Source organism: Sorex araneus, chromosome 1 (genome assembly GCF_027595985.1).
Source record: "Sorex araneus isolate mSorAra2 chromosome 1, mSorAra2.pri, whole genome shotgun sequence".
Taxonomy (NCBI): domain Eukaryota; kingdom Metazoa; phylum Chordata; class Mammalia; order Eulipotyphla; family Soricidae; genus Sorex; species Sorex araneus.
Window position 1 is genome coordinate 94,847,391 of NC_073302.1, and position 26,215 is coordinate 94,873,605.

The following is a 26,215-nucleotide window of genomic DNA, read 5'->3' on the forward strand; positions in this document are numbered from 1 at the left end:
CTCTGCATCACTGATCATCAGGGAGATGCAGATCAAAACAACCATGAGATACCACCTCACACCACAGAGAATAGCACACATCCAAAAGAACAAAAGCAACCGCTGTTGGAGAGGATGTGGGGAGAAAGGGACCCTCCTGCACTGCTGGTGGGAATGCCGACTAGTCCTGCCCCTTTGGAAAACAATATGGATGCTTCTCAAAAAATTAGAAAATGAGCTTCCATTTGATCCAGCAATACCACTTCTGGGAATATATCCTGGAGAAACAAAAAAGTATAGTTGAAATGACATCTGCACTTATATGTTCACCACAGCACTGTTTACAATAGCCAGAACCTGGAAAAAAACCCAGTGCCCAAGAACAGATGACTGGTTAAATGAACTCTGGTACATCTGTACAATGGAATACTATGCAGCTGTTAGAAAAGATGAAGTCATGAAATTTGCATATAAGTGGATCAACAAGGAAAGTATCATGCTAAGTGAAATGAGCCAGAAAGAGAGGGACAGACATAGAAAGATTGCACTCATTTATGGAATATAAAATAACAGAGTAGGAGACTAATACCCAAGAATAGTAGTATATAATACCAGGAGGTTGACTCCATAGCTTGGAACTTGGCCTCACACGCTGGGGGAAAGTCATACCAAATGGAGAAGGGAACACCAAATAAAATGTGATTGGAGATATCTCGTGGTAAGGAAAATGCGTGCTGAAAGTGGACTAGTGGCCGAACATGATGGCCACTCAATACCCATATTGCAGACCACAACACCCAAAAGGAGAGAGAGAACCAATTGGAATGCCCTGCCACAGAGGCGGGGCGGGGTTGGGGGGATGGGACTGGGGGTGGGAGGGATACTGGGTTCATTGGTGTTGGAGAATGGACACTGGTGGAGGGATGGGCTCCCGAACACTGCATGAGGGAAAAACAAGCACGAAATGTATGAAAATGTAACTGTACCCTCACTGTGACTCACTAAATAAAAATAACAATAATAAAAAAAATTCAAGGTGAACAGTCCAAGATACATACTAAGAGTCCGTTACAGTATTTACTGGTTCAGAATAATTTTGTGAAAGAGAAATAATTCTAAACAATTCATTCTTCTGAACTGATTTATATGGAGTTTGTAAAACCTTGTCATTTTTCATATCATTATAAGCAGCCTTTCCTTCTTTACTAGCATCTGTGAAAAATGTAACAGCAGACTCATAGGTTCAGCTTTTATTATGTTAGGCCAAATCAAATTAGTAAATTTTAGAAATTGAAATATCTTTTGCTTTGGAAAGTTGTTATGAATTTTGCCCAGATAATTAGTGCGAGCAATTTGCTAATCTTCATCAATTTCCCATAGTTCTTGAATTTGCTCACTAGTAAATGGTACAATAATTTCAGTAGGATAGCTCCCTATTAATTGTTTAGTTCTTCTTCTTCCTTTGAAAATTATTTGAGGTATTTTATTTACATAAGTAACCAATATTTTACTAGACTTGTTACATAAAATACTCCATTCCACAATATTAGTTCCTTGTACCAAAATCCCAGTAGGAGAATGTGAAGTATGCAACACTAACAGATTTAAACTTTCTGAAGAGTCAGTTCTATCCAGCTGAGCCTTATTAATAATTTCCTCAATTATTTCTAATTCCTTTTCAGCTGCTGGGCTAAGTTGCCTTGGACTATTTAAAGAGGGATCACCTTCCAATGTTTGAAACAAATTTTGTAGGGCATAGGTTGGAATACCCAAAGAAGGCTGTAGCCAATTTATATTTCCTAATAATTTTTGAAAGTCATTTAAAGTTCTTAATTTATCTCTCGAATTTGGACCTTTTGAGGTGTAATTCTACTCTTCCATATTATTTGTCCCAAAAATTCCCCAGGAACCTGACGTTAAATTTTGTCCTGTGCAATTTTTAAACCCCATAACTCTAGTTCATAAGTTACAGCTTCATAAACCTTTTGCAAATTTATATGAGGTGGAGCAGTGATAAGAATATCATCCATGTAGTGAATAATTTTGACATCAGGGTACTGTGCCCTAATCATATCCAATGGTTGATTAACAAAATATTGACACATCGTGGGACTATTCATCATTCCTTGAGGCAAAACAGTCCAGTGATATCTTTTAGCAGGAGTTTCACTATTTAAGGAAGGCACAGTAAAGGCAAATTTTTCTCTATCCTCTTCTCTCAAATGGATGGTATAGAAACAATCATTTAGATCAATTATAATAATATTCCATTGTTTTGGAATAATGGCTAAATTAGGTAGGCCCATTTGCAAAGGGCCCATTGGTTCCCTGCAGTCATTAACTTTTCTTAGATCACTTAACATTCGCCATTTACCAGTCTTTTTCTTGATAACAAATACCGGTGAATTCCAGGGACTAGAGCTGAAAACAGTATGTCCCAATTCAAACTGTTCTGTAACTAATTCATTTAAAGCCTTAAGTTTTTCTTTTGATAAGGGCCACTGCTCAACCCAAACAGGCTGAACTTTTTTCCAGACTATTGGGAGAGCTGTTCTTCGAGCAGTGGCCCAAATTAAAAAGGCGATTGCTGAGACACCTCTTTTTCTTTAATGTATTTCACACCAAGTTTTTGCAACAAATCTTGTCCCCATAGGGTGATAGCTATTGGAGCAATATATGGCTGGATGACAGCCATGTCTCCATCAGGATCACTACAATGAAGAGGTTGCACACTCTGTTGAACATCAGTGACCACACCCATACCAGAAAAAGTAATGTCCACACTACGCTTTTGCCAAACTTTAGGCCAATGATGGGAGGCGACAACAGTAACATCAGCACCTGAATCTAATATACCCTCCAGTTTTGTTCCATACTCAAAGGTCATAACCAAAGTAGGCTTATCATTAGTAATCTTTTTTGCCCAAATTACTTCTGCATTAGTGCTTCTAAAATCACCCTTTCTTTTCATGCCTATATTTTTTCCTAGTATACATGGAAGCAAAAGCAGTTGAGCAATACGTTCCCCTTTTAATATTCTAATATCCGCTTGGACAGTGACTATAATTGATATTTCATTCACAAAATCGCTGTCAATGAGTCTCACTTTTACATTAACACCTCGCAGAGTCATACTACTTCTCCCTAAGATCAATCCTGTTCCTTTTGGAAGGGGGACATAAATATTAGTTGGAATTTTATAAATTTTATGAGGAATCAGAAACAAATCCTGTAAAACTGAAATATCAGCTGCTACACTTCCCTCTGTTGCTCTTACAAGGTCAGTGTAGGATAGTTTGTTGCTAATGCCTTTTGGTTTATTGATTGTTATCATGGTAGGGAATGAAGAACTCTTTATAGATTTTATTGAAGATTTCCTGTATTGTTGAAGGGGCCCCGGGTTGCGCCCCGAATCCCGTTTCCCGACGGCTCATTATCTTTTCTATTTTTTTCTCTTTTGTAATGGCATTCATTGGCATTCATTGGCATTCATTGGCCCAATGCTACATTTTCCACAGATACCTGGTTCTTTTCTCATCCTAGAGCTAATAGTTGTACAATTTCGTCTGAGATGTCCCAAAGCTCCACAGCCGTAACATTTTATCTGGTTTACTCTTTTAAAAGCAGCGGCTATTATTTGTGCCTGATGGGTTGGTGTTCCCACTTCCCTACATACTTTAATAAAATCATCCAGAGAGTTTTTTCCCATTAGCTTAGCAGTTTGAATTGCCTTTTGGCAATCTGCTGTAGCATTTTCCACCGCTAAAGTTAGCATAAGCATTTCACGAAGCCCTTCATCAGGTATAGCCTTCTCAAGAGAGTCTTGGAGTCTGGCAATAAAATCTGTGTAAAGTTCATTTGCTTCCTGAAAGATTTTTGTGAATGACATAATACGTTTTGCAGAGGTCTCAAGATAACGCCACACCTTTAGACAGGTCTTACTGACAGCTTCTGAAATGTTTGCCTCTAAATGGACTTGTTCTTCCACTAAAGCCCACTTGCCAGTGCCTAAAATCTGGTTCACAGTGTTATCAATTTGTTTTGGTGTTTTAATTCTAGCAAATTTCTCAGCCTCTTCTCTCCACCAGGATTTAAATTGTACATATTGAGAATTTTCTAACACTGCCTTTGCAAGAGTTTGCCAATCAAAGAGAATTACAGTATTAGCTTTTGCAAAATTTTCTAGAAGGGCTAGCACATAGTTAGAAGTAACACCATAGGTGGTCACAGCTTGCTTAAGCGAGGAAAGAAACTTAAAAGGAACAGGCTCATATTCCCCTGCCTGTCTTTTTCTTTGTATATCAGGATTACAAACAACTGGAAAAGTCATAAACTGAGCAGGCTGTTGACTCAACTTTGCTTTATATAAAGGAGCTTCATATTTTTTGCATCAGAGAATGCAACTCAGGAATTAGATTAAAATGGCAACACAGAGATTCCTCTTTCCTATTCTTATATAATTGAGGGGAAGGAACTGCTAAAGGGTCAGGATCATTGATATCCTGTACAGCAGGTACTATCTTTCTTTCAGAAGGGAGGTGCATCTCAAGGTACTTCATTTGTCTAATTAATTTATTTAATTTTTCATTAACTTTTCTCAGCTCTTGTTACATTCTCTTTTTTTTTTTTATTGAATCACCAAGTGGAGGGTTACATAGTTCTCAGGATTATGTCAGTTATATAATACTCAAACACCCTTCCCTTCACCAGTGCCCATCTTCCATCACCAACCCCCCCAGTATATCTGCCGCCCCCTCCCACCTCCCCAGTCCCCACCGTTGTACGTGATAAATTTCACTTCCTTTACGCTTATCTCGATTACATTCCATGTTTCAACACACAACTCACTACCATTGCTGGGGTTTCCCCCCAAAAAGAAAAAGACAGTCCTATTGCCAAGGAGACATTTGATAGTTCTCCATTGCTAAGAATATAGAGATATTAAGTCCCGCTGTTTGTTACCTAACTTTTCTTTTTCCCCCTTGCCCCGCACCACTGAGTTCACGCCTGTTTAGTAATCGCCACGCTGTCTGACACAGGGAAAAAAACCGAAGAGGATGGTTATTTCCCGTCATCAGCCGGCGTGGGGCTCTGGCTTAGTTGATAGTCTAGTAGAGTGTCTGCAAGCAGTTTCTGGAACCAAAAATCTTGCGCTGGTATCGGCTCCGGCTCGAGATTCCACCAGCGTCCCGCTGTTCCATGTACATAACTTTTCCCCTTATATCCCATTCCCACGCCACCAGGTCTGTTTGCTTAATGGACATCACACTATGTTTGACACCATGCCGCGTTTCTTCCCGAGATAGGATATTTCTTCTCAGCCGGCGTGGGGATATAGCTTAGTTCAGTCTAGAGAGATGGCTACCACTTTGATTGCCTTCAATATTTCAACAAAAGACTTACTATTCTTGTTAGGATCTCCCACAAAAGTCCGACCCATTAAGAAGGAACCATTACATATTGCTGATACTAAGATGACATTAGGTCGCGCGGCCACGACAGCGACCGCGCGGTTTTGGGTTTCTGTCTAAATGTCCAGGGAAAATTCTGCCTGAAATTCTATCACTACAATCTTTTACCCTTTTATGGTGCTCATAAGATGGAAAAACCTAAAGAAATACCGGGCCCCCCGCACTGGCGGAAGTGGGAAAGCTCCCTTGTCCTCCTCAGTCATGCTGGGGCTGCGGGCGCGGCGAAGTGGGGAAGCCCACGTGGCTGCACTCTCTTTAAGTGTCTGATGTGGGCGGAGACCGGTACTTCCCCGCCCTCGATCTCCCGCCAGCCGCGCGGCGCATTTGGGTGCGTCTCTCCATTTTGTGCTCAGAGAAGTGGGGTGGAGGCTGTGCTGTGCTTAGGAGAAGTTGAAGGAGAGAGAGAGAGAGAGAAAGAAAAAGAAAAAAAAAGAGAGAGAAACGCCGGGCCCCTGCACGGGGGGCCTGGCGGAAACGCTCAAATCACATACTGCAGGTTGCTGGCGGGCTGCTGGTGTCCGAAGCAGCTCCGTCTTCTTCCTCCGTCATACTCGGGCTGCGGGCGCGGCGAAGTCTACATTCTCTTTTAAAACCGAATTTTCTGTGTCTGACTTGACACTGTCAGACTCAGACCGGGCAGGTGAATCATCAATTTGATATGATTCACCAGACAAGACAGATGCTGTTGACTTAGCACAAAATTTTGGCAATATCAAAGATTCTTCCCCACTTTTCTCCTCTAACACAGGAGTTTCCCTGTAAGTTGCCTTAGAATTTGATGAATTAGTGGAGAGAGCCGTATGAGAAGATGAAAGAATTGATGAATCAGTGAAGATAGCTGTATGAGAAGATGAGAGAGAAGGCTCCACATACTCAAAGTTAAACTGTGAAAAATTCAGGGCAGCAACAATACAATTGTACGCCCTCCATTCCTTTGCTGGGATCAAATCTCCATTTTTCTGTGCATAACACAGTTCTCTCCCTATTTTCATCCGTAAATCTAGATTGAATTGTTCTATATTTTTTGGCTTAAACCAATGACAATACTTTTGTATCCTCTCAAGGAGGCATCTTATTATCTGTTTCTTTAAAGGCAGACCAGCTACTTTTGTTAGAGAGTTCAAAGTGTCAACATAGGCATCCTGCTGAGAAGTTACAGAATTGCCCATTGCCCCTTTTCTTCTTCTTCCTTTATTTATTCTTTATTTCTTTTCTCCCTTCCTTTCTCCTTTTCTTCTTTTCCCTTTCTTTCTTTCTTCCTGCCTATCTTTCTTTCTTCCTTTCTCTTTTTCTTCTTCCTTCCTTATCTATATTTCTTCTTTCTCCCTTTCTTTCTCTTCTTCCTTCCTTTCTATTTCTTTACTTCCTTCCTTCCTTTCTTTCTTTCTATCTATATTTCTTCTTTCTCCCTTTATTTCTCTTTTTCTTCTTCCTTCCTTATCTATATTTCTTCTTTCTCCCTTCTTTCTCTTTTTATTTTTCCTTTCTTACCTATATTTCTTTATTCCCTTTCTGTTTTTCTTCCTCCTTTCTTTCTATCTATATTTCTTTATTCCCTTTCTCTTTTTCCTCCTTTCTTTCTATCTATATTTCTTTATTCCCTTTCTTTATCTCCCCCCTTTCTCTATTTCTTCCTTACCGAGCCTTTATCTTCGAGCCAGGCGTTGGGCGCCATATGTTGTAACAATGTTGCAGTTTTACTTGACAGTCTGAGGCATTTCACTAGCAGAAGAAATATACATTTTGGGGGAGGATCACTCCGACAGTAGGCCACGCCCACTTTGAGGCCACGCCCACTAAGACACAGGCCACGCCCCCAGTGTCTTCCTGTTGAGGGGGGGACGGGGGGCGTGGCCGAGGGATGGTCCTCGTACCTGATGGACGTGCGCAGTTACAAAGCCGGTTCGGGAGACGGGGTGCGCGGGGCACCTGGGGAGCGGCTTCAGGAACCTAGAATTAATGTTTTTTACTTGGCTTAATTTCTTTTCTTTTTTTTCTTTTTGGGTCACACCTGGTGACACCCAGCAATGCTCAGAAGTTACTCCTGGCTCTGTGCCCAGGAATTACTCCTGGTGGTGCTGGAGGACCATATGGGATACCCAGGTTGGAACTTGGATCCGTTCCATGCAAGGCAAAATGTCCTTCCAGCTGTACAGTCACCCCGACCCTTGGTTTACATTTTATTTTTATTTTTATTTATTTTATTTTATTTTATTATTTTATTTATTTATTTTTAATTAGAGAATCACCGTGAGGGTACAGTTACAGATCTATACACTTTTGTGCTTATACTTCCCTCATACAAAGTTCGGGAGCCCATCCCTTCACCAGTGCCCATTCTCCACCACCCGTAAATCCAGCGTCCCTCCCACCCTCCCAATCCCATCTCCCCCCCACCCCACCCTGCCACTGTGGCAGGGCATTCCCTTCTGATCTCTCTCTCTAATTAGCTGTTGTGGTTTGCAATAAAGGTGTTGAGTGGCCACTGTGCTCAGTCTCTAGCCCTCATTCAGCCCGCAACTCCCTTCCCCCACATGGCCTTCGACTACAATGTAGTTGGTGATCGCTTCTCTGAGTTGCCCTTTCCCCGGAACGTGAGGCCAGCCTCGAAGCCATGGAGTCAACCTCCTGGTACTTATTTCTACAGTTCTTGGGTGTTAGTCTCCCACTCTGTTATTCTATATACCATAGATGAGTGCAATCTTTCTATGTCTGTCTCTCTCTTTCTGACTCATTTCACTCAGCATGAAACTTCTCATGCCCATCCTTGGTTTACATTTTAAAGGGAGGGCCTGAGACTGTAGGAAGAAGAGGCTATGAAATACGACAAAATGTGGCCTTTGTTTTTTGTAGGGGTTAATGAATTGGCCCTTGTATTTAGAAAACTGTTATATCTATGTCCCATAAAAATGAGTGAAATTATCTGATATCTTCTGGAGTTTACTTCCTTCTTCTGACATACTTTATTTAGCATGATTCCTTCTAGTTCTATTCACACTGTTGCAAATGGCAAATTTTCATTTTTTTTTTAATCGCTGAGTAGTATTACACTGTTCACTTCTTTATTCACTCATCTGTCACTGTGAACATATTACTGTGTTTCTGTATCTCACTTGTTGAAAATAGATCTTTAGACAGTGGAGTGTGTATCTTTTTAAAAAAATACCAGTATCTTTACATGCTTCAGATATATATACTTCAGAGCAGAACTGCAGTACTATTATTACCATTTTGAGAAATCTATTGATTTCAGAGACTGCACCTTTTTGTGTTCCCACCGCTGACACAGAAGACTTCCTTTTTCTCCACTCTTGCCAGTCCTTGTTATTTTTTACTTTTTTATATAGATCATTTCCAGTGAGGTATTATATAATTGTAATTTTGATTAACATTTTCCTGATGTGAATAAACGTTTTTATTACTATGCTGATTCAAGTATTTCCTCATTTTCATTATTTTTAGCAGAAAAAAGCAATGTAGACATTATTTAAAAGCATACAGGAGTTAATTAGAAATGTAAATTTATGATTCAGTTTATCACAATTATTAAGAATTGGGATGATAGGAAACAGAACTAGTATTATAAGGTAAATATAAAATTTTAATTTTTCATTGATTTATCATTTGTTTATAATTTTTTTCCTTTTTTGCTTTTTGGGTCACACCCAGCGATGCTCAGGGGTTACTCCTGGCTTTGCACTCAGGAATTGCTCCTGGCAGTGCTTGGGTGACCATATAGGATGCCGGGGATCGAACCCGGGTCGGCCGCGTGCAAGGCAAATGCCCTACTCGCTGTGCTATTGCTCCGGTCCCAATTTTTTTCCTTTTGGATCACACCCAGAGATGCACAGGGTTTACTCCTGGCTCTGCATTCAGGAATTACCCCTGGCAGTGCTCAGGGGACCATATGGGATGCTGGGAATCAAACCTGGGTCAGCCGCGTGCAAGGCAAACACCCTACCCGCTGTGCTATTGCTCCAGCCCCCATGTTTATAATATTGAGAGTATTACTTTCTAAATTTTATTTTTTTATTTTTATTTATTTTTTTTGCTTTTTGGGTCACACCCATCGATGCTCAGAGGTCACTCCTGGCTTTGCACTCAGGAATTGCTCCTGGCAGTGCTTGGGGGACCATATGGGATGCCGGGGATCGAACCCGGGTCGGCCGCGTGCAAGGCAAACTCCCTACCTGCTGTGCTATCGCTCCGGCCCACTTTCTAAATTTTATACTCCTATATGTGTATGATTTTTACCACACCCACTATAAAAATTCCAATGCCATCCCATTTTAAAGCTTAATTCTATTAACCATGGATTATGTTGATTGTTCTGTGTTTTTCTGGGACACACACAGCTGTGCCTAGGGTTTATTCTGGCTCAGTACTCAGGCTTTTCATAATTACCACACCATATTTGATGAGGTGCAAATATGATGTGAACCATGGGAACACCTGTAAGGGCAATTAGAAGCCGCCCTAAAAGCCTCCATTCCTCTCGGAGAGCCTGGCAAACTACTGTGAGTATCTTGCCCGCACGGTGAGCCTGGCAAGCTATCTGTGGTGTACTGGATACACCAAAAACAGTAACAACAATGGGCCTCATTCTCCTGACACTGAAAGAGCCCCCAATACGGCAGTGTTACGAAGGATGAGAAAGGAGAGGCTGATAAAATCTCAGGGATGAACTAGACTGCCAGAATGAAGACGGACTAAAATGATTGTACTTTCAATGCACGTATGCTGGCATTGGAAGCATCTATCGAGGACCAGATGGTGCAAGCGCAGAAAATCAAGTACAACATCATTGGTCTGACCGAGATGAGAAGGCATCGATCACATCACGCCATTTTCAACACTGGAGAAGAACCGTTCCTCGGAACATGCGACAGCAGAGGTGTTGGTGGTGTAGGTGTTCTTATCAACACGAACTTGGCCATGAGCATTGATTCATTTTTTTTTAATAAAAATTTTATTTTATTTAATCACCATGTGGAAAATTATAATGCTTTCAGGCTTAAGTCTCAGTTATACAATGCTGAAACAACCATCCCTTCACCAGTGCCCATATTCCACCACCAAAAAAAAAAGAGAAAAACCCAGTACACCTCCCATGCCGCCCCCTTCCCCCCTCCCGTAACTGATAAATTTCACTTTACTTTTTCTTTACTTTGGTCACATTCAATATTTCAACAAAAACCTCACTATTATTGTTAGGAGTTCTCCACTAGAGTCAGATCTGTTGTGAAGAGATATGAGGCTACCGCAGCCAAGCGGTTTGGGATTTCTATACTTTAGCAACTAAGTCCAGGAAGATTTCTTCCAGATATTGGATCTTTGCAAGCTTGTAACTCTCATCTGTGGTCGTCATAATATGGCGGTCGCCACGCCCTTCACCCCCAGCAAGGAAGAGGTGAGAGAGAGAAATACCTTTCCCCTCCTGGGCAGGCATGGGGCCTCGGCTTAGTTCTCAGTCTGGAGACATTCTGTAAGGAGCTGCCCATACCAAAAGTGGTCTCTGGAGTCATGCTCGTGCACCTGCGGAGAGGCCGCACACGTGCGCCCCCAGGATCACATCTCGACGGCAGGTGGGGCCTGTGCCACCCAACTTCCCGAGCATTGATTTATTTGAATGCCTAACAACCCAAATCGGATGATTACGCTTGAATAGATGTTGCTCACTGCCAGCAGTTTCTATCTATGCACCAACATCCAACTACGATGAAGAAGAAATTGAGAAATTCTACATGGAGCTGGAGAAGTTCTATAAAGAAGACCACACCTTCTACAAGATCATTGTTGGTGATTTCAATGCCAAGATAGGACTGAGAAGGTCACACGAAGAACTCCACATCGGGACCCATGGCCTAGAATGGAATGGACAGGGTGAGAGACTGAGTTCATCATGTCAACCAAGACCATCCATGATAACTCACAGCTCCAGAAGGCCGAATCTAAACATTGAACATGGGAGTCTCCCGGTGGACAGTTCCACAACGAAATTGACCACATCATATTCAATCAACAGTTTTGCCTGACTGATGTCACTGTTGTACCAAAATTCCAAATGGGATTGTACCACTGTCTCCTTCGTGCAAAATTCTACTTCACAGAGCAGGGAGAAAGGACTGCAAAGTTTAAGCTTAAGAAGAGAACTCCCAGAATGACCACCAACTAGCAGCTCTTTGGCACTATTGTGGCAATGTGGGAAGATGCTGTTGTTGACAACATCGATGAAGAATACAATCGACTGGTTCAGCACCTCCATGACTGCGCGAGGAATGCCAAGAGAAAAAAACACAAACAGACGCCTGTCTTCAGAAACTCTTGAGCTCATTTGCCAATGTGGTTTGGCACGAGCCTCAGGCAATCACAAATTAACGTCTGAGCTCACAAAGCTGTGGAGAGAAGCGATAAAGGAAGACCTCAAAGAGAGAAGAGCAGCATGTTGGCCAATGCAGCAGAAGCTGGGAAAAGTATTCGCAATGCTCGCCTGTCCTTCGCCAAGACCAAGATGACTGTGCTCTGACGTCCTGATGGATCTATCACATCTTCCAGAAAGGCAATGGAGAGGATTATTCACGACTTCTACTCAGATCTCTTTGACAGCCATGTCCACCTGCTCACATACCAAATTCTAAAGAATGGATATATGGTTTCCAATGTCCTCCCTTTCGAAATTAGACACACCATTTCGTTGGTCAAGATGAGTGCAGCACCCAGTCCAGACAAGGTCAGACCCAAACACCTGAAGAATCTGCTGCCAGTACTCATCAATACACTGACTCTACACTTCACACACTACCTGTCTGAATGCAAAGTTCCGTCCCAATGGAAAACCAGCAGGACAATTCTGTTGTACAAGAAGGGAGACATCCATGACATCGGCAACTATCACCCGATCTGCCTGTTGTCCATCGTCTACAAATTATTCACTCGAGTCATCCTTAATAGAATAGGCAGAACACTAGACAAAGGACAACCATGCGAGCAAGGCAGGTCCCAAAAAGAATTCAGCATGATCGACCATATCCACAGAGTGACCAAACTCATTGAAGTTTCGAGAGAGTTCAAGATGCCGCTCTGTCTAACGTTCATTGATTTAAAGAAGACCTTCGATTCTGTTGAGACTGAGGTGGTCATCAAAGCCAAACAGGGCATTCAAACTCAGTACATCAAAATCCTCCTTGAGCTGTATTACGAATTCACCACCAGGATCTCACCATTCTACAAGGAAATGATCATCAACGTAAAGAGGGGGTTCGGCAGGGTGATACCATTTCATCGAAACTCTTCAGTGCCCCCCCCACTTGAGAACGTCATGTGATGACTGGAATGGGAAGGAATGGGAGGGAAGATAGACAGCAACTACACTACCTCTGCTTGGATGATGACATTCTAAAAACTCCAAACATTAGCCAAGCAATGCAAATGCTGGCTGACTTCGACATGAGTGTGGAAAGGTCAGACTGCAACTGAATCTCACCAAGACAATGTTCATGAAAAACAAACTAGTCCCTGACGTTCCATGTGCTCTCAATGGAACAAACTTCTCTGAATGCAGTAGCTATGTGTGCCTGGGTCGAGAACTCAATATGAGGAACAATTTGGTGCCAGAACTGCGCAGGAGGAAGAGAGCAGCATGGAACGCCTTTAAGAGCATTGAAGAAGTGGTTAAGAGATGAAGAACCTCTGGCTCCAGGCACATCTTTTCGACTCCACCAGTCTTTCTGCACTAACATATGCCTCAGAGACCTGGGCCCTACAAAAACAGGATGAGAATGCTATTCAGGTATCCCAAAGAGGAATCTAAAGAGCTATGCTTGGAGTATCACATTTCACTCGAGTGAGAGGAATCCAGAGTTCCAACCTCTGTCGTCGATCAAGAATCAGGGACGCTGTCTCGTTTGCCAAGGTGTCAAAAATCAGATGGGTCAGACATGTAATACAATTTAGAGACAACTGCTGGACTAGAGCTGTTACCAACTGGATTCCACGGGACATCAAAAGATTGCGTGGCCGCCCACCTACAAGATAGCCAGACTTCTTTGTCAAAACCCTGAATGAATGTAAACGAAATGCAAACAGGAAAGTTCATAAGTTTGTAACTGTACCTCAGGTGACTCACTAATAAAAATTAACAACAACAACAACAACCCTGAACGAACAGTTTGAGGCTCTTCGTGTTCGTGGAGCGAGCAGATACCATTGGGCTACAGTAGCACGAGACAGGGATGAATGGCACCCGCTCGAGCAAATCGAAGATCAACGAAATGTCAAGTGGCAAGTGACAAGTGACAGTACTCAGGCATCACTCCTGCGGTGCAAAGAGCTATATGTGGTACAGATCATATGCGATCAAAATGGAGTCAGCCATAGGCAAAACAAGTACCTAAACCTTTATACTATTTCTTTCCTCTCTCTGTTTTTAGCACCACACTGGATTCTGCTCAGAGATTATTTCCGGCTTTGTAATCAAGTCTTATTCCTGGTGGTGTTTGGGGACAATAGGTTGTACCAGGGATTAAACTCAGGCAAGTCAAGTGCCTTACCTATTGTACTGTCTCTCCTGTTTTTGCTGTCAGGTTAATAACAATATTGGAAATGAATTGGGAAGTGTTCCCTCCTCTATTTTCTGAAAGTTTGTGAAGAATTGATTTTATTTCACTTTAATTATTTGGCAAAGGTTCACCAATGAAGATAACTTGGCTGGGCCTTTCTTGTGGAATAATTTTAATTATTATTTTAATTTCTTCTTTGGTCTACTCATTTTTGCTCTGATCTTTGCTTCCTTTTCTTTTTACTAGCTTTTTTTGGGAGGAAGGTTTTTTTAATTTTTTTTTTTAATTTTGGGGTTTTGAGTCACACCTCATGTTCAAAGCAAGTGCCTTTCTTGCAATACTATTGCTGTAGCCCAAGGAAGTTTGTTGGTTTTGTCTGTTATTTTGCTTTTTTGCCACAACTGATTATGATCAGAACTTGCCTTTGGCTTTGTGCTCAGGGATCACTTCTGACAATGCTCAGTATGCAGTGCTGGGGGTCAAACCAGAGTCAGCCACATGTAAGACAAGTGCCTTATACACTATACTATCATTCTGGCCTTAAGTTTGTTTTTGCCTTGACAACTGATCCCCTCCCCTTCCACAGAAATAGCAATTTAAGGCATAAAATTTCCCTTAATTACTATTTAACTGGTGATAGCACATTGGGTAGGGAGTTTGCCTTGCACACAGCTGACCCTAGTTCGATTCCTGCATCACTCTCGGAGAGTCCGGCAAACTACCGAGAGTATCCTGCCCGCATGGCAGAGCCTGGCAAGCTATCTATGGCATATTCTATATACCAAAAACAGTAACAACAAGTCTCACAATGGAGATGTTACTGGTACCTGCTCGAGCAAATCGATGAACAACTGAACGACAGTGCTACAGTGCTATTTTACCTGCAACTCATTAATACTGATTTTTTCTCATCCAGTTAAACATATATAATTCATGTTGTGATTTCTTTTTTAAATCATGTGTTATTTGTAAACATAGTGTTGGTTCCCCTCTCCCCCTCCCCCATTTTTGGTGGGAAGGGCATACCAAGCAGTGTTCAGGACTTACTCTTGGCTTTGCGCTCAAGGATCACTTCTGATGCTTTTGGGGGACCATATGTGGTGCTGGTGTGAGGCCGATACCCGGAGTAACACACAGCTTAAATGAGTTCCACAATTGCAATAGTTGGCAGTGTTTTTCCTTTGAAATTCTGAGTGTGAGCTGGCCAGGCTTACATGGAATGTGAGCCTCATCAGCTTCAAGACCCTGGGAGCTGACTTCTATGCTCCTATGACTCCCTTCCCAGGATTTCTCAACTCTTCCCAAGGACAGTAGAAACAAGGACCAGGAGGACTGGTACATGAATGGAAGCCTGACTCCGGGTATCGGCCTCACACCAGCTCCTGAAACTGTGTTAGCCTAACATTCATGGCTTCTTTTTGTTTTATTTTAGGCTACACCTGGTTGTGCGTGGGGCTTACTCATGGCTCTGCACTCAGGGATCATTACTATTTGGTTTGGTTGACCCTATGGCCCTATGGGATGCCAGGATGGAATCCAAGTAGACTGTGTGCAAGATAAATGCCCTACCCACTATACTATTGCTCCAGTCCCTTATAGCTTCCCTGGTATGACTATCCAGCAAAGCTGCATCAGAGCCTGGAAATGCAGTGGTGTTCTCTGAGACTCTGCATTTTCAGATGACTCAGGCAAAGGAATTGGTCTTGGGAGAAACTAGGGAAGTGGGCCTGATGGTCCTTTGCCCTGTTCTCATGCTTTCTCTCTTTTCCATTTGCTCAAATATTTACTGAGCTCTGCAATATGCTAGGATCTGAGCTAGGTTCAGGGGACCCCTGAAGGAAAAACCATAGTCTTTTCTCTGCTGGTGACAAGTGTCGACGGACAATGAAACAGCCATAGCAAACAGAGCAGAATGATGAGCATGCAGAGGGACATGTAGGTGCAGAGCAGGTCAGAGCCATCTGTCTCACCCACAAGAGAGGCCTCCAAAAAGAAGTGATAGAAATGAAGACTGGAAGATCAAAGTAGGAGTTACCTGAGAAGAGGGGAGGGAATAGCATAAGCAAGCTCTTGAGGGTGAGAGATGATGACACTAGGGAGAGGAGTGAGGCCAGAAGGAAAGGAGACCCCAGTGAGGGCGAGGCATTTGGCCTTTATTCTTTATCCAGGAAGCATACAAAGACATGAAATGAGGGGAGTGAATTGTGCAGTTCTACACTTTAGAGGGTCTCTGAGGCTCTCAGAGACATGCTGATTTGAGGAACCAGGATCTCCAGGATGAGATCTGCATCTTGAGGCCATGCAGGCGGTGGAGTGAAGAGACATCCTGAGTGGTCAGGGTTAGGACAGTGGCACCAGTGGTGCTTCCCTGCGGCATGGAGTCCAGTTGCTGGGGGCTGTCCTGTGCAGCTGCTCACGTGCCCATGACTTTGGAACAGTCACTGGATCTCTGTCTTGCTATTTTTGTCTACAGCCTAGGAATAATCACTGTATCTCGTCTACAGAGTTCAGGCAAAGTGAGGTAGTGCATGCAAATCTCCTTGCTTGTCATTTCTCTCCTTGCTTGTCATTTCTCCACGAAAAATCAGATTTCAATGAAGTCTGGTTGACTATAAGTTCCCCTTTCAGAATTCTAGCATTACAGTCTTTGCAGAGCAGATGGTCAGATGGAGGGGACCAGTCTGCTCACAGCAGGTGATTACTATGTAGGAGGGGAGGTCCCTGTGTATTTGATGGACAGGCTTCATGAAGCAACTCAGCCAGACTATCCCACAGCTTTGGGGGAGTGCAGATGTCACAGGAGTTAATAAAAAACAAACAAACAAAACCCAACAACAACATCAAAACCCAAACAGCCCATGTTTTGCATCCAAAACAGGGGAATTTGCTTTCAGGCCTGCTCCAATCAAGACATGGTTCCTCCTAGGTCAAGGGACATTTATTTATTTATTTATTTATTTTTAATTAATTTTATTGAATCACCATGTGGAGGGTTACATAGTTCTCAGGATTATGTCGGTTATACAATTCTCAAACACCCTTCACTTCACCAGTGCCCATCTTCCATCACCAACCCCCCCAGTATACCTGCCGCCCCCTCCCACCTCCCCAGTCCCAACCCTTGCACATGATATGTTTCACTTCGTTTACGCCTTATTTCGATTACATTCCATGTTTCAACACACAACTCACTACCGTTGTTGGGGTTTCCCCCCAAAAAGAAAAGCAGTCCTATTGCCAAGGAGGCATTTGATAGTTCTCCATTGCTAAGAATATAGAGATATTAAGTCCCGCTGTTTGTTACATAGTTTTTCTTTTTCCCCCTTGCCCCGCGCCACCGAGTTCACGCCTGTTTTAGTAATCGCCACGCTGCCTGACAAGGGAAAAAAAAAACCGAAAAGGATGGTTATTTCCCGTCATCGGCAGGCGTGGGGCTCTGGCTTAGTTGATAGACTAGTAGAGTGTCTGCAAGCAGTCTCTGGAACCGAAGGTCTTGCGCTGGTATTGGCTCCGGCTCGAGATTCCACCAGCGTCCCGCTGTTCCTTGTACATAATTTTTCCCCTTATATCCCATTCCCACGCCACCAGGTCTGTTTGCTTAATGGACATCACACTGTAGTTGATGACACACCGCGTTTCTTCCCGAGAAAGAAGAAAATTTCTTCTCAGCCGGCGTGGGGATATAGCTTAGTTCAGTCTAGTGAGATGGCTACCACTTTGATTGCCTTCAATATTTCAGCAACAGACTTACTATTCTTGTTAGGATCTCCCACAAAAGTCCGACCCATTAAAAAGGAACCATTACATATTGCTGATGCTAAGATGACATTAGGTTTTGGGTTTCTGTATAAAGTCCAGGGAAAGTACAACCAGAAATAACATCACTACAAACTTTTACCCTTTTATGGTGCTCATAAGATGGAGAAACCTAGATAGAGGCTCGGCGTCTCCATTTTGCGCTCAGGAAAACCGCGGCCCCTGCGCTGTGCTCAGGAGGGAGGAGTTGAGAGAGAGACAGGTTAAAAGAATTGGGGGATGCCCGGGTCCCACTGCTTCAGCACGCCGTGGGGTCTCTGGTCCCATGCCGGAATTAGTTCAGTGGGCTGCTTGGAGTCCGAGGGCGCTCCCTCGGGCCCCTCCATCATGCTCGCTCCACAGCCGGGTCCAAAAGGCTCAAGGGACATTTAGATATCTCTGTCCATGGCCACAGTGCTCAAGGTTCAGGAGCACAGACAAGGAACTGACCCCTTCCAGAAAGCTGCCCCAGAGGGGCTCATACCTGGTGACATGCCTGAGACCAGGTATGGAAGACTCCATGGCCTCACCTATTTCACAAGCTCACAGCATACTCTGCCACATCCCTCCCAGACCGGCATCTATTGCTGGACACCCTCCACAGATCCATTTCTCTCTGTTCCCATCCCGTCCTACACTGCCTTGGAGACCTGAACTGTTTACTCCCAGGGTCCCCTCTCTTTTGGGTAATACTTGAAATTACTCAGTAATCCCAAGGGGCTTAGTCCTGCCTCTGTTCTCAGGGATCACTTGGAAGAACCAGTTCCTGCTTTTATTAGTTCTTTGTATTGCTTTTAGGTTTTTATATCGTTGATTTCTGCTCTAGATTTTGTTATTACTCTTCTTCTATTAGTCTTTGAATTCATGTGTTGTTGATTCTCCAGACATTTAAGGTGTGATTTAGATTTTCTAAAATCATTTTCTTCTTTCCTAATGTAGAACTGCATTGCTATGAGTTTCCCCCTAAGCACTGCTTAGCAAAAGTGTCGCCGGGACTCCATCTGGAGAAGGTGGGGACGCTGCATCTTCTCCGTCTGAATGCCATCGAATTTAACAACAAAAAAAGAAGGGAGAAACTCTGACAACTGGGAACTGAAAATTATGGCTAAATAACAGTTAATCAAATTGGAAATCAAGAAAGAAATAAAAAGATTCCTTGAAACTAATGATAATGAAGAAACAGTTACCAAAATTCTTGGTGGTGGAACATGTGCACTGGTGAAGGGACGGGTGTTCGATCATAGTATGACTGAGACTTGATCCTAAAAGCCCTGTAATTGTTCTCATGGTGACTCAATTAAAAAGATAAACTAGACTTTAACCTGAAAGCTTTGTAACTTTCCACATGGTGAATCAATAAAAGAATTTAAAAAAAAGGTTAAAAAAATAAAAAAAAATAAAAAGATAAACTATTAAAAAAATTCGATGGCATTGTGGTTTCTCCCCATCTTCTTTCCTGGTTAATGTCTATCCCCTTGGCATTGTGGTCTGATAGGATGATTGGTATGGCTCTTATGTTAGTAAATTTATGAAAGTCAGACTAATGTTCTAAAATGTGATCTATACTCCAGACAAGAACTAAGTGTTGAAATCAGGTAATGGGGTATACATGACAACCTTCAGCAACAGTGTCGCGAGCCATAATGCCTGAAATGAGAGCGAGAAAGAGAAAGAGAAGGAAGAGAGGTGGGGTGGGGGGGACGTGAAGGGGTGGGGGGAAACTGGGACACTGGTGCTGGGAAATTACACTGGTGAAGAGATGGGTGTTGGAACATTATACGACTGAAACACAATCATGAACAATTTTGTATATTTCTCTCATGGTGATTCAATAAAAAATAATGAAAAAGTAAATAAAATATAATTATCCCAGAGAATGTTCCATGTGCACTAGAGAAGAACATGCACTCAGCTTCTTGAGGATTGAAGGCTCTGTGTGAATCTGTTAGTTCCAGCCCTTCTAGCACTTCATTTAGGTCTCTTGTGTTTTGATTGAGAATCTGTCCATTTAATCTATCCAGTGGCGACAGTGGTGTGTTGAAGTATTCCACAATTATATTTCCATTCATGTGTTTCTCTAGGTTTGTGAGCAAAAGCCTTAGAAACTTTGCTCACACAACATTTATTGCATACATGTTGATTAGAGTTAACACTTCTTGATCTATTTTTTTCCTTGATCAATAAGTAGTGTCCATCCCTGTTTGTAATTACCTTCTTTAGATTGAATGCACCCGCACGGCAGAGCCTGGCAAGCTACCCGTGCGTATTGGATATGCCAAAAACAGTAACAATAAGTCTCTCAATGAGAAACGTTACTGTTGCCCGCTCGAACAAATCGATGAGCAACGGGACGACAGTGATAGATTGAAAGCAACTTTGTCTGGTATCATTGGCTTGTAAAATTGTTTTCCATCCTTTTACTCTGAGCCTGTGTCTGTCCTGTGATTTTAGATGTGTTTCCTGTAAGTGTCTCTCGCCGCTTCGACCAGCGAAGAAACACGCAACTTGGAGATCCTTCTTGCTGCGATTTATTAAGGGACTTTCCATTGAAGGGGGAAGAAATGGGAAAGAAGGGGAACGAGGAGGAGGAGAGAGGTACGAAAGAGGAGGAACCTCTAGCCAGATGACTTACCCCCTTATATACCTCTCGCTGCCTGCTTACGCCCACATGTCTGCAGCTGATAGGCTAGTTACAGCTTATGGGCGTGGCAAGACATCCTGTTTCCTTATTAGGAGTTGTTTTCGAAGCACACAGGTGTTGTTTACAAGAATGGTCCAATTTACAAGCAGGGTGCAATTTACAAGCACAGTGCAACTGTTGTTACAAAGCTCGGTCCCGTGGAGGCTCTCCACACTAAGCAGCAAATGGATGGATTTTGTTTCTTTTTTTTTTTTTTTGCTCTTTTTGGGTCACACCTGGCGATGCACAAGGGTTACTTCTGGCTCTGCACTCAGGCGGTGCTCAGGGGACCTTATGGGATGCTGGGAATAGAACCCGTGTCGGCCACATGCAAGGCAAACACCCTACCCGCTGTGCTATCACTCCAGCCCCTAAGGATTTTGTTTCTTGATCTAGCCTGCCACTCAGTGCATTTTGATGTTGATGGGAGAGTTTAGTCCTTTAACATTCATGGATATTATTGATATATAGGGCTGCGTTGCCATTTTACTGTGTAGGATTATTGCTTCTACAGTGGCTGTTTCATTTATATAAGTGACCTTTCTGTTTACATATGTGTCCCATTCAGGATCTGTTTTGTCATCACAAATGTCACCAGCTATTGTTTGTCTGAGAATGTTTTAATTTCTTCCCTCTCACCTAAATGAGACCTTTGCAGAGTAGTGAACTCTAGATTGAAAGTTTCTTTCAATCAGTAATTTGAATACATTATTCCACTTTTTTTTTGCCTATTATACCATTTTGTATGGGAGATTTCTTTTGATTCTTATATTATTTTTCTTATGCTTAAGGTTTTTTCTTCTCTCTTACCACTTTAAGAAGTTTGCCATTATCTTTGGTTTTTGCCATTTTGATTACTGTGTGTCTTGGTGTTGTTCTGTCTGGGTCTATTATGCGTGGTACTCTTTTGGCATCTTCAATCTGTGCGGCTGCCTCTCCAAAGAGCGGGGAAGTTCCAAGTTACTATCTCTCCCACCACTCTTCCCCTTTCCCTTTTCCTCACCTTCTGGTGTTCCTATAATTAGGAGATTATTCTTCTTGCCTTTGTTCATGAAATAGCTTACATTTAAAGTGATACGTATGATACCCTTTCAGTAACAGTATTGGAAACCCCAGTACCTAAAAGGAAATTAAGAGAGAGGGAGAAGAAAAATGTCTGCTATAAAGACAGGCTGCAGGGGTGGTGTGGGGGGAAGTGGGTGGGAGGGAAACTGGGGGCACTGGTGGTGGAAAATGTGCACTGGTCAAGGGATCGTTGTTGAAACATTGTATGACTGAAATACAACCATGAACAACTTTGTAACTGTATATCTCACCATGATTCAATTAAAAATAAATAGAAAAAATACTTTACAAAATTTCTCCCATTCTTTTCTCTTTTTTGACTTCTCTATCAATGCTGGCTTGTACCTTTTTCTTCAGGTTAGTTTATGTGGTTTCCCCACCGTGAGATTCTGTTACTGCGGCTTGCTGGTGTGTTCTTTAGCTCCTTCATTTCCATTTGTATGTAATCTCTCATCCTCTGAACAAGTTCTTCTTTTGTAGTGGTTGCTTAATTTCTCTGGCAAGCACTTCCTTAATTTCTGCTGCCAGTGCATTGAGTGTTGTTTTAGGTCCTCATTGTCCAGACTCAAGCATTTTGAAGGGTCTGGGAACCTGCTTTGTGTTCATCCTTATATGCGACTGCAGTTGATTTCCTTAGTTTTCTCATTGTTCTTGGAGTTTTGTGGGTTTTAATATGGGGGTTTAGATTTTCAGTTACTTGAGAACTAATCTGTTGCTTATATCAGACGTTACTTATACTGTATCTCCTGCTCAGGTTGTTTCTTTACCAGACAGTGTTGGTAGAGTCTGTCCTAAAAACCGCCAGCTAGTTACTTGGTGAAATTAACTGAGATTTAAGGCTATTTTCTGTTCTGCCTAGGAAATAGGAATGTCACATTCCACCTGCCTCCAATATGGGAGATATATACAGTTTTGGGTTTAGAGAATAGACATGAGCTGGGGATCAATTCCTAGCCTGGGCCCATAGTGCAGGACAGAAGGATGGCGTTCTCAGGCTTGTTGGCATGTGGAGGCATGAGATTTCATGGTATGGAGGGGCAGGTCGAGCTCCATCGGGCACACACCAAAGACATACTGACTCCTCAGAAACTCAGAGGCCTCTGAAGTCGAGCTGGAAGAGGCAAGGTGAGATGGGCAGGGGCTGGTGTGGCTGGCTCCTAGGTCTTGGTGTCTCATGTCCGGAACCTTAATTGACAGTAAGTAACTAGTTGTTATTTATTAATTATTTTAGATCTATTTATGTCCTATGTTTAAATTTTTTTAATTGAATATCTGTGTGACAGACCGTTACAAAGCTGTTCATAATTGGGTTTCAGTCATACAATGATCCAGCACTCATCCCTCCACCAGTGTACATTTCCCACCACTAGTGTCCCCTGTTTCCCTACCACCATCCTCCAATACACCACTCCCAGCCTCCCTCTCTGGGAGGCACTTTCCTTCTTGCTCTCTCTCTCTCTTGTAAAAACTCACAAGGGCGATGAGCATGGGAGGGGGAGATGTGATGATGTGTCATGTTGTTTTGTTGTCTGCAGGCACTCCTGGCAGTTCTCTCTCGCACGCGCATCTCGAGTTCGGTGTTCTTGAGCCGCTGTGTGATCGGGATGGCTCCTCCTTGTGCTCTGCTTCTGTGTGTGCAGCTGTGCTCTCTTCTGTCTCTCTGTCTCTGTAATCTCTCCTCTAGTCTCTTCTGATGTCTCTCTGCTTCTGCTTCTGTGTCTTCTTTGTTCTTCTCCCATGTCCTCTTGTGTGTCTCCTTCTCTGTCTCTTCTATCTTCTTCTGTCTCCCGTCAGTGTCTCCATCTTCTCCTTCAGTCTCAGTTTATATAGCAAATTACATAGGGTGGTGACACAAACGTGGGTTTAATATCAACAAATCAACAAAGAAGGGTAAGACCATTTCTCGAGGAGATTAACAAATCTCACTAAGGAGATTACTAGGAGATCCACTCAGAGGTGGGGTCCAAACAAGGGTGTGTCAGGGTGTGAGCTAGTAATCTGCTTCAATAATTATAGTAAATTTACTTCTAATATTTCTAACAATGTCATTCTGTATGAGCACAGTAAGAGATATATCAGATTCAAAGTTTGGTTCTTCCGGAGGACATTCACTATATATTCCAGACCACAGTCCTCAGGTCAGGTTAGTCTTCTTAACCCCAGCAGGGTCCTAGTCTTGTCATTACTTTTGGATCATGACAGCATTTGTCTATGATCATGCTCTCAACTTATAGTTGAGTATTATGGCACTTTGGCCTGGCCCATTTCTATGCCAGGTTAGCTCACAGCTTGCCCTGGGTCCATTCCATCCCTCATCCAGACCCTGCTTTTGGGGTGCTAGGAACTAAGCACAACTGAGTCGAGAAAGCAGATGCCCGGGAGTAAATATTATTGGAGTCAATCAGCTCCCAAGTTACAAAGCATAATATTAACTGTCTTCCTGTGTCCATACAGAAAGGCCATTGCTCTAAGGTAGACTAAGTTCCCTGCGGCAAGGCTAAAAGGACAAACCCCATGTTGTCCTACTCTTTCTCTCTCTCTCTCTCTCTCTCTCTCTCTCTCTCTCTCTCCCCTCTTTTCCTTGTGTACATTATTGTTTGCAATACAGGTGCTAAGAGGTCATGGTGTTTGTTTAGGGCATTCAGTATTTTTATCAGGACGGTAAGGCTGGAGTAGCTTTTCAATTGGATGGCTGCTTTGGGGTGTGGATGTGACTGCCAAGGCTTCCAGAAGTACAGGGAGGTAGCCCATCCCAACCCTGAGAAAGCCTGAGATTTCAGTCACAAAGTCCACATACCTGAATTTTGAGCAGATTATGTCTCTGTGGGATCCATCCTGAGACGGTGGAGTCAGGCCAGGGCTAGGCGGAGGTTTTGGATTGTGGGAGCAAGCAGATGCCGGGGGCTCTGGCTGGGCGGACACCAGGCTCACCCACTCCCTTACCCCCCGGTTTACTCAGTCTTGTGCAGGTCCAAGATTAACTGTGGCTTTTGATCTCTTTCAAGATTTATTTATGAGTCTGTGAAGCAAGGCCGGAGTAGAGCTTGCATGGTGGCGCTGGAGTTGGTTCATGGGGTGACTTTCAGTGCTTCCAGGAGTATTGGGAAGTGTGTGGGGGGGAGGTAGCCCATCCCAACTTGGAGAAAGCTTGGAGATTTCACAAAACCCACATGCCTGAATTTTCAGCAGATTATATCTTGGTGAAGTCCATCCTGAGACGGTGGAATAAGGCTGGGGGTATTACAGCGATTTTGGATTGTGGAAGTAAGCAGCTGCTGGGGGCTCTGTTGGGGCGGGCACCAGGCCGACCCACCCCCTTCCGATTTACCCTGGCTTGTTCAGCCATGCACGGGTCTGAGATTAACTGCTGCTTTTAATCTCTTTCAAAATTTATATATGGGTCTCTGAAATAAGACCAATAAATGAGCTTGTATAGCTGAGCCAGAGGTGGTTTGTGGGTGTGGCTCCTACATATCTAACTTTTGGCCATTCAATTTCTTGGTAAACTTGGTCCCAAGTTGTTGGGGTCTGGTCAGAGGCACAGCGTCAATTTTGGGGTATCAGGAAGCCTGAGGGCACAACCAAGCTGCTGATGCACTCGCCCCACAGGTACAGGTTGACCTGCTGGCAGCACCACAGCTCCAATTTATATCCTTTGTATCCTTACAACACACACTAAAGCTGAGCTGGGTTTGATCCCCGGCATCCCATATGCACACTTGCAAGCACATATAAAACTTTGGACAGGACTAATTAAAGGCTGCTAAGAAATCAGTGTCTTGCTTTGGAGGCCCTCTTCTTTTCCAGTTGGGCCACACCCAGCAGTGCTTACTTTTTTTTTTTATTTTATTATTTTTTTTTATTAGTTTATTTTTAATTAGAGAGTCATCGTGAAGGTACAGTTACAGATCCATACATCTTTGTGCTCATGCTTCCCCCATACAAAGTTCAATAACCCATCCCTTCACCAGTGCCCATTCTCCACCACCCGTAAACCTAACATCCCTCCCCCCCTCCCCAGACCCGTCTCCCCCCACCCCCACCCTGCCACTATGGCAGGGAATTCCCTTTTGTTCTCTCTCTCTGATTAGGTGTTGTGGTTTGCAATAGAGGTGTTGAGTGGCCATTGTGTTCAGTCTCTAGTCTGTATTCCACCCGCCTCACCCTTCCCCCACATGACCTCCAACCACATTTTACTTGGTGGTCCCTTCCCTGAGTTACCCAGAATGAGAGACCAGCCTCCAAGCCATGGAAACATTCTCCTGGTACTTATTTCTACTATTGTTGGGCGTTAGTCTTATAGTCTATTATTCTATATTCCACAGATGAGTGCAATCTTTCTATGTCTGTCTCTCTCTTTCTGACTCATTTCACATAGCATGATACCTTCCATGTTGATCCACTTATATGCAAACGTCATGACCTCATTTTTTCTAACAGCTGCATAGTATTCCATTGTATAGATGTACCAGAGTTTCTTCAACCAGTCATCTGTTCTAGGGCACTCGGGTTTTTTCCAGATTCTGGCTATTGTAAACAGTGCAGCGGTGAACATATAAGTGCATATGTCACTTCGACTATACTTTTTGGCTTTTCTGGGATATATTCCCAGCAGTGGTATTGCTGGGTCAAATGGGAGCTCAACCTCTAGTTTTTTGAGAATCGTC